Consider the following 16,456-nt stretch of genomic DNA (forward strand, 5'->3'; position numbering starts at 1 on the left):
TATTGAAATGCTATTTAAAATGCCATTTTCTCATAATGTTTTGGTTCCACGCAAACATAATTTTTCTTGCTTGAATCTCACCAGCCCCACCTGTTTCCTCCAGGCACATGCACAGGCCTTTTTTTTTTCTACCAGAGTAATAAATTCAAGAGCTCTTTCTCAGGGATTGTTCCTTAACAGCTTTCCCAGGCAAAAAGCAATTACTCATATTTTCAGGGCATATTAATGTGCAGACATATCTTTATTTTTTCATAAAATGGTAACAATAAATCACACAAAATCCTTCGAAACTTAATTCACATTTGGTACCACCTTCTAGGTATTTACTCTCCTCCTGCTTGTCACTTTATAGCTCTTAAATTCATTAAAACAACCACATCACTGGAAGCTTTGAGGTTCTTAAAAAGAGCTGCAGGGCAACTGGACGAATATAAGTTTATTAACAACTTATTGATGTTTGAAAATTATTTAATGACTTATTAGAAAGTTAGATCTTCTACACATGGATAACAGGGAGGACCAACAGCCGGACCTTGTGTAATAATAACCTAAAAGTTGTTCTTATTGCGGTTTATTGCTGATCTATAAGGCTTTACTAAATGTTGAACCACTAATAAAGACATTAGTTATATCTTATAAAGTCTTTATTAAGGGTGGCTATTTAAATAGAGATGGCATAAAATTCCATGTTATCTTCACTAATGGATTGCAATCAGTCACATAGATTTGGAGGGATGTCGGGTTGAGCTAATACGGATTGACAAGTAGCCAGAGAGAATTTTCTTTCTCTGCGTGCCCATTATTGTTCCCTGTCACAATCAATCAGAGATTAACCATGATGGAAACACAAAGACCAGAGGGCATGACGAGGTCTAAAAACAGGGGTCGGGGCTTTAATGGCTTTGCAGACAGCCCTGTACTAACAAACACACATTACTGGTACAGAGCAAGCGTGCCCCATGCATGATTGACTTTTAACCTTCAGCAAAGGCCAGCAGAAGTCATGTTACTGGCTTACGTTCAAGTCCACCATTTGCTAGGAAAATTCAGTAATACATACATCAGGCCTCACTATAGTGTAACATAAATACATACATTTCCCCTTTTCAGTAAATGCAACCAGAACTAAGTATCCGTTAACTGGGTAGGCTCCCAGTAAGAGTAAAATAATATATCTGATTCTACCAGTGTATCCTTTTCTGTGTCGATGTAATGGAAGCAGGCTGAGCGGTTAGCGATGGTGAGGCCTCTCCTAACAGAGGCAGTAGCTTGGCCTGGGTCTTTCTATTCATGCAAGGAGTCATTTTGGCCCGAGTAGCGAGCCACATTGTTCAGAGTCAGACAGTGAAACTCTCAGTGAGAGAAATACAGTGAAGCTGACGGGCTCATCAACTGTGTCTTAATATTAAATATTTGTTGCTCTCAACTACAAGCAGCAACCATGGAAATCATTGAATTTTGAAAAAATAAAAGCGTAAATATGATCTGAATTCTGCAAAGAATTGGTTATTTTCTCAGTTTGAAGATGGAGATAAGAATTTTGTCCTTTCATAAGCTGACCACCTCAACCTCAAACCTGCTATAAACCTATTTCCAGCTCCCGGCTACTGGATGTGCGAGTCATAATATGATTTGAGTTCAGGGTCCATTTCTGGGATGAAGTCTGATTTTCTCAGAACGTGTGCTCGTCCAAGACTTGCCAATGATGAATTGCATGACACGTAAATGCACAGAGGTTTGGAAAACTCTGTCTGCTGCTATTCCCTGAGCAGATTAACAGATGTGGAGGGAGAAAAAAAATGAGAGGGGGAAGTGAGAGACAGAGACACAGAGGGAAACTAAGTGTGTGTGTGTGTGTGTGTGTGTGTGTGTGTGGGGGGGGGGGGGTGTGTGTGTGTGTGTGTGTGTGTGTGTGTGTGTGTGTGTGTGTGTGTGTGTGATTGTGATTGTGATTGTGAGTGTGAGTGTATGTGAGAGAGAGTCCTCAAAAGGACTGTAGCTGCAATAAAATCATCAGGTCACATCAGACCAGTTCTCAGGCCCCAGGGTGGAAAGAGTTGTGTAATTCAGCAATGGGAAGAACACACACACACATACATACATACACAAGTCACGCCAGCAGCCATAGTTACTGGAAAAGAGTGAAGGGGTGAACAAATATGTAAACACATATCAACTTCATAGACCTTTACAGCTAAACAAATGAATGGGAGGTCTGGATCAAACTACAGCATTATATTACAGCGGAGTGCGTGTTTCCGTGACAGTCTTCCAATAATAGAGGGATGGTGTGTGCAAGAGAGAGGGAGGAAGAAAAATAGAGAGAAAAAGGAAAAGGAACAAATAGTGGGAGATTATAATTTGCACAAACTTTAAAGTCAGGATATGACGTGATGTAAAATTTAGTAAAAATGGTTTAGAAATAGAAATATGGAAAAGAAAAAAGAAAAAAAAAAAAGCCAAAATGTCCTTTCATTCTTCTGAATGAGGGTATTGCTGCAGCATGCCTCAGAATTATCATGATTAAAGATAAAATAGTTTCCCTGATATAACTTTCCAGAGATATAAAATCCTGAGACTGGTACTCTAAAAAAACACTGCAGTGTTTTGGTGTCTGATAAGCCTTTTAACACATTAATCTGATATCAGCTGGACTTCCTGGATCATATTTCATTGTCTCACTAAGGAGACGTGAACATTAAAAACTTTTTTGAGGGGGCACAGTTTCACAATCCCATGTTATTGTTATGATTAGTTTAAATTCATTATGCAATTTATTTGTTTTACATTTTACATTGTTTTATTTATTGGTGAGAGACAACCTTAAAAAAAAAAAATCTATGAAAACTTTACAGTTTACTATTGCGTTTAATAGTAATATTGGACAATACATTTCTGGTAAAAATAGTGTCTCCTCAGCAGTAACTTTTTTTTATTATTCTCCTTTTCTCCATCTTCTATTTTGTATACTAGGAGCTTTTTCAGTGGTGGAGTGTTGATTTTTTGCCACACTAATGACCTTACTGTAAATGGCAAAAAAAAACCCAGCACTAATGGTGAAGTGACTTAAAATGTTAAAGTTCTGATGCTCTTAGTAATTTATAACAAATTTATTAAAGTCATATGGTTGATCTGGCTGATCAAATCTAGTTGTTCAGCAACACATTTATAATATCACTTGTTTGATCTTTTATGATATTATATCAAAACCTTTACCAGCTTTCAAATGATAATTTCTCACAATAAAACTCTGTAAGGATGTCAGGACACACGTCATGCTACACACAGGAAGACACAATCACATTAACAACAATCAAACTGTACAATAAAACTACAAAAAAAGACTTCTTTGTTTAAGGAATCTGTGTAACACTGCCAGCAGCCGGATTTGGGTTTCCTTTAGCTCATTTATTTTGTCTCTTTATAGTTGTAAACACCTTCTCCTTTTACATGAAGTTATAGGTCCTGATGCTCTACCTGCTACTTTATACACTCTCAGAGAAACATGAGGACTGCGGATAAAGCAGGACATCTGTGTGGCCTTTAAAGCATCCTCTGCTGTGTGTGTGTTCAGCTGGGCTCGAGTGTTTCTGTGCTCAGACATTCAGAAAAAGAGAACCTTAAATCACGGGGACACTTGAGCGGTAACACTCATTAGATTAGCCTCTAGGTAAATGTAACATTGGTTTTCTCCCACATACTCATCCCAGACGTGCAAACCAGATTGATGGTAGTCATATCTTTAACAGCCTCTCACACAGCTGCCTCCACTCTAACAGGTAATGGAGACAGAGTCAGCAGGGTGCTTTCTCCTGCACAGGCTCAGAAATGAGGACTGAAGGAGTTTCAGCTAAGTTTATTATGTTTCTGCCGGTCTGGGCGTATTGAATGCTCCCACAGTTACTGAGGATCAAACTGATGAAAACAGCTATGCAGAGGTCTTGCCACAAAGACGAAAAAATTCATGCCACTTGGTGACTTCAGGCTTTGTGTAATTTAGCCATTATCCAAGTCAATGAGCTGCAAGAGGCCCCAGCAGCTGCACGAAAGGATGAAAATAAAAGTTTTCTTGGCCTCATTTTCAGTTTTGCCTTGAAAAATACTGGAAATACTAACAATCCAAACTCAGGCAAATATGCTGTGCTGTTCAACGTTCGGGGTCATTAAATCAGATTGCACTTAATGTTGGTCCATACAAAGGAAAATCTTCAGGTGTTTCATATACTGCAGAGTTTTAAATATAAGTAAACAAAATCAGGTAGTTTAAAAAAATATATTTTTAAATCCTTAAACGTGTTTACAACAGCACTCGGAGGTTTTACCACATTTTTATGTCCTCATAAAATCATATAATCTCCTTAATAATCTCCAGCTACAGGTGAAGTTTGTGTTGTGTGCTCTTTTTAGCCCATTAATCATTGTCTACATTCACATTTAGTCTGAGTACATTAAACTACGTTGGCTGTATTTGGCCTACAGTTGATGAATATACCTCACAGAATAATTAATGTGGCCTTTAAACTAGGACTGGTCAACAGTGGTGGGTTTTTCCAGTTATGATGACCCACTAAAAGTGTCTTTGTTCTGGTACACTTTGACAAAAGTCTAAACAAAGTTAAATGTGAACTGAAATTTCTCTTGTGAAGTGAAGCTGAACAATAAGCTGCTCTAAATTCGACCTCAGTTACTTTTGAACACAGGAAACTGCACTGTTGGACTTTTATACATTAACTTACACAACTTATGGCCAACATTACTCAACAAAAATGGAAAGTAAAAATTGTACTCTAATAGCGCAGTAATTACTCTTCTATTAGTAACAAGATATTTCAGCCTCACTGTTGCCAAGTAACCAGCAGAAGCAAAGACACGCTGTTCGTCCACAAAGTCAATGAGAAACATGTTTGGTTTGTGCCTCCTCATTAATCTGCACGAGACCTCATGACTCCTTCGGCTGGCAGTGCTCCATAGGCGACTGGCTGCTCTATGTCTCACACAATGTGGTGTGTGTTGTAATGTACAGCAGGCCCAACGTGCCTGCAGGAGATTTGTACTTACATGTGTGTACACGTGTGTAGGATATATGTTTGGGCCTTTATACAACAAGGTTAAGTTCCACCTTCAGTGCTCACATCGCAAACCAAGGCCGACAGCTTTGCCACAAAAAACACTATTGAAAATGTCAAAAGCTAAATGCATAAAAATGGAAGCCTGTTGTCAAAGAAATGGAACTTTTACTAAAAATGCAACAAATACAAACTTAACTCCACTCTGGGTGGCAGCAATGGAGGTACAAAAGAGGCCTGAATGTGGGTCATAACAATGGAGGTTTGGAGTAAACTGAGTGAAATCAACCATAAACATTACCTGAAGAAAATAAATAATATGGGTACAGACTTCACTATTAAGGAGGCAGGTATATTTTGCATAAAAAAAAAAAAAAATTTAAAAAAAAGAGGAAAAAATAGAGAAATCACAAAAATTGTCAGCAAAAATAAACTAGCATTATACACAAACCCAATCAGCTGCTGAACCCATTAAGGTGACTCAAACCACACCTTCATACATGCAAGAGGGCAACTCTCCCATTTAGCATCCCCGCTAGCACAACAGACAGCCCCACCAGAAAATAAATTTAACAGCCCAAACAATTCAGTAACTGCAGATACACTAAAATCTAAGAGAGGTTGGCTACTCGAAGGGCATTTTTGTTCGGAAACAAAGGAGCGGAAACAAATAATACACCAAAGAAAACTTTGCAACAAACGTTATACAAAATATATGTAAAGTAGTAATGATTAAAAATATCTTTTAAGCCTGGAACACAGCTTCCTCTCCGAGTTGGAGACATGCAGTTGACTGGAGTCTCTATTTATTATAAATAAGGACCATGTTCATTTTGACTGTTTAAAGAACATCTGCTGGTCCATATCTTTAGACTCGCAACAAACAGCAAAACAAACAAGTAATAGTACTTAACAAATATTTAGCAGATCTTTAATGCTGGAAGTTAAAAAACACATTTCATACCCCTGTTGGTTTACGACTGAACCCAAGTTTAAAAAAAACCAAAAACATTTTTGTTCCTCAGCTGATCTCTCCCAGGTGAGCTTTCTGTCCTTTTTATAGACTCTTCCCACAATGCCTCAGTCATAGTGAAAGACTTCCTGTTCCCTCTCTTCCACAATAAAGTACAGCTTCTGTCCGTTTTGAATGAATGTTTTAAGGTCTCATCCTTGCCATGTAATGTGCCTTGTGATGACATAGGTTGTGTATTTTGTGCTGTATAAATAAAACTGAATTGAATTGCTAGCTTGTGATTAAGATGATTAAAATGTCACGATTGGGTGATAAATTGAATCTACACCGTCAAACCAATCGGTGTCGGTTTACCAATCATTCCCTGTGGAATATTAATCTGCACAGTTTATTACTCTGTTTGCTCAGGTTATCAATTCATTCACACGGGTTTTCACTGAAGTATTTTTTTTCAACAGAATGGTTTAATATAGCAGTTACTTGTGGCTTGTATTGTCAGTTTATTGTAGGAGCAGCTAACAACAGCCCCACCACTGGAAAAAAAAACGTGCTCGTTGTCTGTTATCTGCACAGGATTTCATTGAAAAGTTTTCTAAATTATAACCAATATTTTTATGGCATTTAATCACTATATTTTCTACGTATGTTCTACAGGATCTGCTGGACACGATTATTGACAAATGTGCTTTTAAAGTGAGATGTTTTCTCAGGCTTTATAAATCAGGTCGCACCATTGTAATGGCTACTCTTCTACTTCTGCTCGTTTTTTTCTAAAAATGAACATCGTGACATCCGAACAGTGAGCTAACTGGAGGTTTTTATAAACATCATGGGGCAGCGAAACGAGATTTAATGTCAATTGTCAGAGTGATCCGTTGGCTCACTTTTGTACACAGTCGTACAGAGAACATGGCAGTATCACAGAAGATTCTATACTTTAGTGCATTATGTAGGATTTCTAAGTCACTATAACACTTAAACAAACACGGCATAGTTTTCAAACCACATCCTGTCGTCACTGTAAACAAAAACTAATATGGGCAGTTCCGCCTCACATTCCCACTCCAACACACCACAGTAAGATTTGGCCTTGACATGCTTCAATTTTCAATACAATCACTGATGTCCTGATGGAAACAGCCTCAAAGAGCTACACCGAATTTTTTCTTTTGTTTCATGACGGTGCTTCCATTGAAATTAAAAGCCTCTAAACAAACTGTTGCCGCTTCAGTTTCTTTGTTCTCTAATGGCTATATAATCTAATTTGTCCAGATGGCCAAATGGGATCTGTAAATATACAAAATGGGATGTCTTCTTCCTCTGCCGCTGCTCTTCACTGCTCCACGTGGAGACCCCAGTCTGATTTCTCTTTATATTCCCTTCCAAATGAAATAGTGGTCTCACTGTGGCTGTAAACCGAGCCCATCAGCTGAATTGTGTTATGTTTGCAAAGGCAAATAACAAACAACCTTGTAGTCAAGCTGCGGGCTGTCCAATGGTCCACTTCTCCAGCCCAGTGACTAACATGTTTCTTTTATTACACAGATTAAATTCAGTTTTATCTTTTCAGCACCACAAACATAATCAGTGTAATGGGAAACAGAAACCCACCCTGCATTAAAAAACTGTTGTTTTACGATTAAAATTTCCAAAGATGGAATAACAAATAACATTTCCACTTGAGAAGCTTTATTGAGTAATTCAGCTATTTTAATCAATTTCTCAAGTCAGTAATTTTATTTTTATGGCATTATGTTTTCACTTAGTCTTTGGCACATTTAAATAGGATCCATTAAACTCAAAAACACAGATTTTCCAAATATAAACTGCAAACTTGTGAAGAATATTGATGAGATTGTGTTTCCTCTAGCAGTATCATGCTCGAATTGATCCATTGTCTAAAAGGACGATATGAAACAAAAAACGCCGGCTGTTGAGCAGCAACACACTTTGTAGCCAACAAGATCCGTTTTGGATACTTACCTGAATATTGTCGAGGTGTTTGGTCCTGGCCCGCTTTTCAGAACCTTAACTTCAGCACGTCCCGGTCGCTCTTCGTGCGAGTTCCCAACTCTTCTCCCTCTAGTTGGGCAGGTAGGAAAGAGGCTGCATTTGTCTGCTACAGAGTGCAGTTGTCAATATTTGAATCAAAAAAGTCATGTATGACAAGTAAAAGTAGCGGAATGGCTCCTGACACTTTTAATTACTGGCAGCATGATAATGTGTCGACATCTTGGCATCTATGGCATTGAATAATGTACAGAAGTGTTTTTGTAAAACATTATGATGCCACAGTAAAGTTGACCTTTGACCTTTTGGATATAAAATGTTTATCCTTATCCTTTATCCTTTTAGAAATTTGTGTGAAATTTTGTCATAATCTACAAATTCATTGTTGATTTATGGTCATAAACGTGTTTTGTGAGGTCACAGTGACCTATGACCAACAAATTCAAATCAGTTCATCCTTGACTCTGTGCAAATATTTGTGCCAAATTTAAAGAAATTCCCTCAAAGCATTCCTGAGATATCATGCTTAAGAGAATTAAATGGGCATTTGAAAACAATGTTGCCGGCACAAAGAAAGCATGGCAAAAGCAGCAAAAATGCACATATTGTTGAGATTTTTTATTTTATTTTTTGCATTATTATGGATTGAATGATGGTGTGAATTCAACTATGGATTTTTTTTGTAATGTTTTGAGGAACGTCTTTAAAACCTTTGCAGATCTAACTGTGTATTTTGAAGAGTCAGCAATGACATGAATGCATTTTAAAGACATCTCTACTAACTATTCTCCAACATCATTTCGGTAAAGTAACATATGCTTGAGAAGCATTTGATATTCTTTATAGCACTGACAGTTTCAGCTTGTCTCCCTTGATTACATCAGATCGGTCAGACAGTCTCTGTTCTTTCATCACTGCTGTAAATGTAGGAAGGAAATTCCAGAGTCTGACTATTCAAACGTCCCCTGACATCCATAATCTCTACTTCTGGCTAAGATTTCACCCCATCCATTACAATCAGATAAGAAATCAGGGCTACTAAACAAAAGATGGAAATCTAAGAGCAATCTTTAGGAAATAAAGAGTTCAGAGACACTTAAAAATCAGTTTATGGTGGTGCGTATCAGGGGATTTCCAGAGAAGAAGCCTCCTACTTTTTTTCTTATCATACAATCGTTTGGACATTGCCAAGAAATGTTTTGAGATAAGATGTCCATATCATATTATTGTGCGAAAACATTTATCAAGGACATGAACTTAAAACGCCTTACTGCTGTGGTCTGTCACTACAAATTTAAAGTTCTGTGTTTTTCACCAGCCTGAACCACTTTAAGACCCTCCATGTTCAATATATGCTCTCAAGAGGCTTTCAAGAACATCTGTTATCATTTTTTACTTTTAATGACATAATGTTATAATGCGGGGTTCAGGCTTCACCCACTCAGGGTAAACCAATGCACACTGAACTGATTCACCAGCATTTTTTAATGAACAATTTAGCCAGCAGGTCAACCATCAAACACCAAGAAAATTACAAACTCACTGTACGGTAATAGAGACTGGTGCCTCATTTTAAAGTTGGTACTGAGAGCTGATTAGCGACCCTCCCTCTGTTATTTTATGAATAATAAATCCAATCTCCTTCTTAAAGAAAAACATAATGATTTACTTCAACTCTTCAAACTACAGCTAGAGGCAACCAACCAGTGCCATGAAATCTGGGCTTTTCACCACACCCCACCACACACATTGAAAAGTATGAGTCAGAACATAAACAGTGTCTGTAGTACATTTTCCCAACACTGGTTGGTGTCCCACACATGCTGGAGCTGTGACAGTCAGGCGTCTGGTGGGTTGCTGTTAGTTTGCTTACTATTGCTATCAAACGACGTTGATCAGATTCATTTGATGAATTAATCCCAAGGCAAAATTTCTCTTCCAAATTTCAGGCCTCACACAGAGCCTGCTGTGTTTGGAGGCAATCAAATGCAAACATGCTGTGGTTTTACTGATGTATTTGAGTCAAAAATGTGTCATCTAGCTAGTATGAGTTAAAATATCAAAGAAAATAACAGCAGTCTTACATAATCGCCTCTCAGCGTTTATCAATCACAGCTATTCAAATGCAACTGGGAGTGTATCCCACATAAAGATTGCAACTTCAGACGAGCACAGTGCCAGAGCTGCCGGGAAAAAATTGGGTAAAAAACATAATCTGGCAAAATTGTTACCCAGCTATGCCTGAGAAACAGTGGATGTGGCAGAGCAGGTTTATCTCTGCCCAGAATAATGGCCCCTGGAGGCTGTCTCGCTGTGTCACTGGGCTCTCATTAGCATGTTGCTGCTCACTGTGAGCGGACTTGTCTTACCTCAGGGGGATCAGAGGCTCATAGCCCCTCATCTGGTTCTGATTTACAAGACTGAAGGTGGAAAAGGGTCCTTTTCTCTTCCCCCTTTTTTTTTTTTTTTAAGTAGGACTAAAAAAACTTCTTCATTTCTGCACTTCTTCTTATTTCAGCTTCTCAATTAGCTTTTTTGGATTGTCAGCCTTTTGGATGCTTTCACTTGAACTTTACATGAACTCAACCGTGCAATTGTCAATTTAATCACCGCTTAATGCCAAGATTTTACAACAGAGAAAAGTAAAAGGAGTTCAATTTCATGTCCAGCTTTCATCTTCAGAAAAGATCTATTACTGTATATAAAAGTCAACTGTATAGGATTATGTGACAGGGCTCATGATTAATGTATTACTTTGAGGAACTCAACCCCTGTGAGAAATTACCCATTTTTCTCCGCAGCGGAGTTTAAACACCTCACAGAATCTGAAATGTATTTCTTTTCATATAAAAGTTTAAGGACAAATACATTTTCCTTAAGAGAGTGGAGTTCTTAAATCTGAGTCAAGAGAAACTAAAAGTATTTTATACTAACTGCAGACATGATTTTCTGCTTGCCCTCCAATTTTAAAACTGGTCTTATGATCCCAATTCTAAATTGTACCATATGTTCCCCAAAATTACTTTTTGCAAAAGCACATCCAGCAAGACGTGGAGTTAAAAATAGACACCAGGGAAATTTGGAGGTTGTTCAGGTATGTTGTTGGTTAGCTTCATATGGTAGATCTATTGAAGCCTCAATTATGATCAAGTATATCTACAGATGTGGTTGGAGAACAGATTTATAACTGACCTGTGTGAGAATTCTTTGGCTGAAATCAGATCAGATGTTAATCTTGAACTCACAGCCATTACAAGGGAAAAATGTAGGGTGCTTTAAAAAATATTATTGTGAAAAAAAATGGTTCGAGTCTCATGAATCCAAGTCTGAAACTGTGGGGCAGAGTCCAGCTGGTTATGTAAAACTTTATATGCACAAGCAGGCACATGTAAAAACTTTTAGCAAGAACCAGCAAACTATAACTTAGTTTTCAAAAGAACAGTTAATTGTGGGGGGGGAGCTTCAGTTTTCTGTGAATAGCTAAAGAGGATTAATACTATTTCCATGACTGGGAGTCGCTTAGCTTATTTTAGTACTAACTCGTAGTGACCTGAAAAACCACGGGGTTCGGGTGAAGTACCAAAACTACATTGTCCAAAGTTGCAATGTCTCGAACTCAAACTCTAGTTCACTGGGTGAAAGTCCACAACTTTACCTGTGACGTAGGTCTTATTTTCACGCTGCAGCAATGCTAATTTCAAGACATGCTACCCTCTAGTGGACTAGAAGGTGTATTACATGCATTGCTGTGATACTGGGCTGTGCATGTTGGATGGAGTCAGGCTAGCCTTTTCAACCTGCCTCCAATTTTTGCTCAATTATAGGCTGATTGTTTGCTGGTTCTGTCTTCATACAGTTTGTAGCATACAGATTAGATGAGGTGAAAGGGACAGGTACATGCTGGGGTTTTAAAAGTAAGATATTATTGCAATGGCACTTATACTTCTTGTTTACATCTCTGCTTAAATATAAGAACAGTTTCAAGACTAGTGATTATCACCCAAACAGGGCTAAGACCAAATAATGATAGGAGTGTCAAAATTTCTCATGCTCCTTATATTTCACTCTCCTCAAACTAATCATATACAAATATTTGCGCTTTGTTGGAAACTTGTGGATAAATAGACAAAAAAACAAAACAAAAAAAACTTCTTAAAATCATAGAGGATGAGCAGTTATGTGAATTTTGAGGGCAGACTTAGAAAAAGCCTGAACACAGTTTGAATACAAAAAATAAAGGCCCTGAAACAAAAACTGTTTTAAAAGGTGGACGTCAAAATGGAATTGCCTGTCAGATTTGACAAAGACAGGATACTGGTGTAGAAACATTTTATATGACAAATTAAACTTAAAACATTTCTTGGACTTTATCTGTTCTTACTATTTGATTTACTGTCTTACTGGATTTGTTATAATCTTAATTATACAACAAGTAGTACAAGTAGTTCTGACCCAGCAATCTGATTGGTCAACTGTACATTTGGAACGTGTTCAAATAAAGCAAACCCTGCTCATCACTTGGAATATCACTCCGCCTTCTCAATGGGAATATATAATTGGAATTGAATTTCATATAATATGCACTATAATGTTGATTTACTTATTATAGGCCTACTAATTGGTATTTCAGCTTAAGAAACCATCTCTCGTAAGCAATAAAACGGACTAGATCTCTGTTGCTACGTCGTTACTAAGGGTCGGACTACTTCCTGGAGTGGTAAACATTGCATACATTACATTCGCTTCTACTGACACACTGATTGTTTGCCAGTTGTTAGCGTTACCCCGTGTATTGCCATGAAAACGGAGATCACGCTAACAAAAAGTTGTATATTTTGAGAGCGAATGGCCACACAATATAAATACATTTTGTTTACATATTTCATTTAGTTGGTAACCTGTTGTATAATCGCAATATTACACTCAAGGGTGCGCTTTAACCTAATTATTGGCATGACAGTGATGCGGTCAGGACCGAGGCAATAATCACATTAAAGCACACCCTTTCGTGTAATATTGTTTATATTATATTATATTGTTTTAATATTAAGTAAAGGAATCTGTTATGCCCGCACTGTTCTAATACGCACAAGTGCCTGTCATAGTTTATCCCACATTTAAACACTCCAGTCTATGTCCTCTGATTTTTGTGCCATTCACTTACATTAACATTCATTCTTGGGATTTTTTTTTTTACATCAATTATGGGCACTCTGAACACTGTTTACACTGCATGCCATTTGTTCCACGTAATACTCGAGATCTACAATTTTAAGCTTGTTCTGCTCGTTGAACATCGTGGTGGATCAAATATCTTAATGCAAATGTAAATACGGGTACAGTCCAGATATAGAAAAGCTTTTTTTGAGGAAAAAGCTAATGAAAAAGCCAAGAAGAATGCAATGTTTTAAAAACTTTCATTCCAAAGATTAAATCACCTTTTACCCCCTACACTAAAGACCCCTCTGAGACTATTACACTCACCTTAAACTTTTACTAACTTTGACCCAATACCCCAAAGTAAGTGCACATAAAAATGCCACAGAAATGAATTACAAGGAAAGTTGATCTTCCCATTGTTAATTCTCTGGTTAAATGTTGCCATCCCGGTGGGAGTATAGAGATTTCAGGAACAAAAAAAAAAAAAATAACTCATCAGGAGAGCTCATTATTGTGGCTCGGTCTGTGAAGATATGGTTTCAGTCCAGGAGGCAGCATGGCCATAACCACAAACACACCAACAAACACTGGTTCAACTTTCTTCCACATGGAGAAGATACAAGGCTTTCGGCTTTGATGCTCCGTCTGTCTTTTCTCAAGAATGAATACCATTATAGAATGTCATTAAGATGCCTGCCTAGCAACCCACTGGCATTCGACTACATTATGTTGGCTGCAATCCTGAAAGGCAAAGAAAACATTGGCCCAAGTGATGATCCAGGCTTGGCTGAGGGAGAAGGGAAGATATATTTTCAGTAACATTACATCAGTAAGTGCAGCGTGCCCGTGTGTTGAAACATATCTCAAAGTGGATGTAAGCCCAAAGAAGGTTTGTTTGCCTTTTACCACTACTGCTGATACTGTACGATAAGCGTCAGTCCCCCAAAAAAATAGATGATTGAGCCTCACAGTTCGGCTGCAGCTACAAGTCTGCATTTCACATACAGTATATGTTCTTTTTAACATATATTTATAGCTCATGAAGTAACCTAAAGAGGATATACAATGCTCTGGGAAATAACTAGCCATTGTAAACTGGGGTTATAAGATAGGACACATGGTTCTTAAAATGTCTCACTACAGGCAATCTTCCCTGACCGGCCATAAAATTGTCTTTGTATCTCTCTCCTGCTAACTCTCTCTTCCCTGTTGGCGTCTGCAGCAAGTTTCCATGAGACTGCAATGCCTTACTTTCTCGCTCTCTCTCAACAGCCTCTAAGATACCACATAGTAAATGTAAAGCGATAATTCACAAGGGGAAAAAATGACTGCATGGCTAACTGGTAAAGGCATGGTTGGACTGGAGGACAATGAGAGGTGGATGACAGATTGATAACGGAAGAGACGGAGCATGTACTTCTGTTCTCTCCATTATCGTTTTACTGCGAATACATGCTGTGCTATGTCTGAAGCCATACAATATTTTGATAGAGCACATTCGAACTGCTGTCTTTCACAGAAGCTGTAGGAGTTTAGTGTCTCGCCAGTTTGGATTCATTATTCACCCGAGAATGAACAGTTCAAATTAACGGCAATTCACTTCTGGCCAATATTTACGTTTTTATAGAGCCAGTAGTTCAGGTGGTGCATATTGTAAAGGCATAATGTGTGCAGGTATTATTGTGGAAAGAGTATATAATTGTATTTTTATCATTATATAAAGTATGACGACATTCAAAACTTCAAAGAACTGTCCCTCAAACTCTATTGACATGACCAGACTTTGATAGTGGCTTTCAGAAGAATCAAAAAGCACGAGGTTCACTTAAACAAGGCCAACATTACCGTAAATATTGCCACGCTATTCACCACATCCGTCAGTGAGCTTTCTAAAACACTGGTAGCAAGATAGTTACTCCCAGGACTTATTTTCTGGTGGATTGGTTAGTGCCTCCCAGGTGTTAGCATTTATCTGGGAGGTATCAGAGGACAGGAATGCTGAGGAGGAAGCCAGCAGGTGCTTCCTCATGTCAGGGGGTTAATGATGGATAAAGGGATGTTAGCATCTCCTGTTCCCTCCTCTCTTTCTTAGACCAAGATGTAATGGCATGGCACTTGCTGAGAAAATCTGGATCATCTGGTTATTATGAGTCCAATTCAAACCAGCTGATTTTACAGAGGCCTGGTGCATTTTGATGATGTCATATCTCCTGAAATCCCCCTTTTGTACAATTATTTAGTTCTCCCCATGAACACTTGAAGAGTGTAGAATTCAATCACAATTAAAGGTTTTGAAAACTCATGAATAATCATAATTTTGTAGTGTGAATGACTTGCCTGGAGTTATCAGAATCAAAGTCACCGCATGAATGGCCACACAGAATTGAGGATTGTTTTGAGCGGTTGCATCCTAATGGGCATAGACCTCAAGCTAATTTTGAAACTACTGTAGAAGCCTTTACCCAATCTGTATTGAGCACCATATGACATATGTTGTGCATCAAAACTCTATCATTACCATTATTATTTAAAGGCTGGCACTAGACTGGATCAGCGAAAGAAACGCTCTGCCTGTGAGCAGGGACTTGGTTAGGGACCAATTGAATGATATTCAAAAAAAAACACATGACAGCGACATAGAAGTCAAATCATGCAATTCGTCCGATTTTCTATGGAGAAACATGTGCTTGATTTCCATGTCATTGCATTTAACCCCCCGTGCTGATCGCTGACATTGTTTGGAGGGCAGGTTGGACCCAAACACATTGATATGAGGTTTTAAAAAGTAAAGGGATTTATTTAAACAATAAAAGAACAGAGGCTGTAACTAAAACCGAGCCAACAAGGTTGACCAAACCAAACGAACAAAAGCGCAAAGGAAAGAACTTACAGACAAATCAAACTTCAGAAGGGACTCAACAATGGATTCACAGGCTGGACACAGGATCGGATACGACAGGGAAGAACAAACTGACAACCAGGGAGTGGAGACAGGGAGAATATATACTTAATGGGGTGATGGATAAGAGACAGCTGCTGGGGCTGATTAGGAAACAGAGAGCAGGTGAGGTGGGCGTGGCATGCTGTATCTTGTTTTTATCTGCCTTTTTAAATTTGACATTCAATAAAACACAGGAAGGCAAATATAGCGCACTTGGTAGCAAATGGGTGATTTCGTTCATGACGAATTTCGACCAGTGATGCAAGATCATCAACACCCTAGCTCATTAAATAGTATGTTTATCAA

The sequence above is a fragment of the Embiotoca jacksoni genome, unplaced genomic scaffold (genome assembly GCF_022577435.1).
Source record: "Embiotoca jacksoni isolate LCO1_2020_lvr unplaced genomic scaffold, fEmbJac1.0.p SCAF_96, whole genome shotgun sequence".
Taxonomy (NCBI): domain Eukaryota; kingdom Metazoa; phylum Chordata; class Actinopteri; family Embiotocidae; genus Embiotoca; species Embiotoca jacksoni.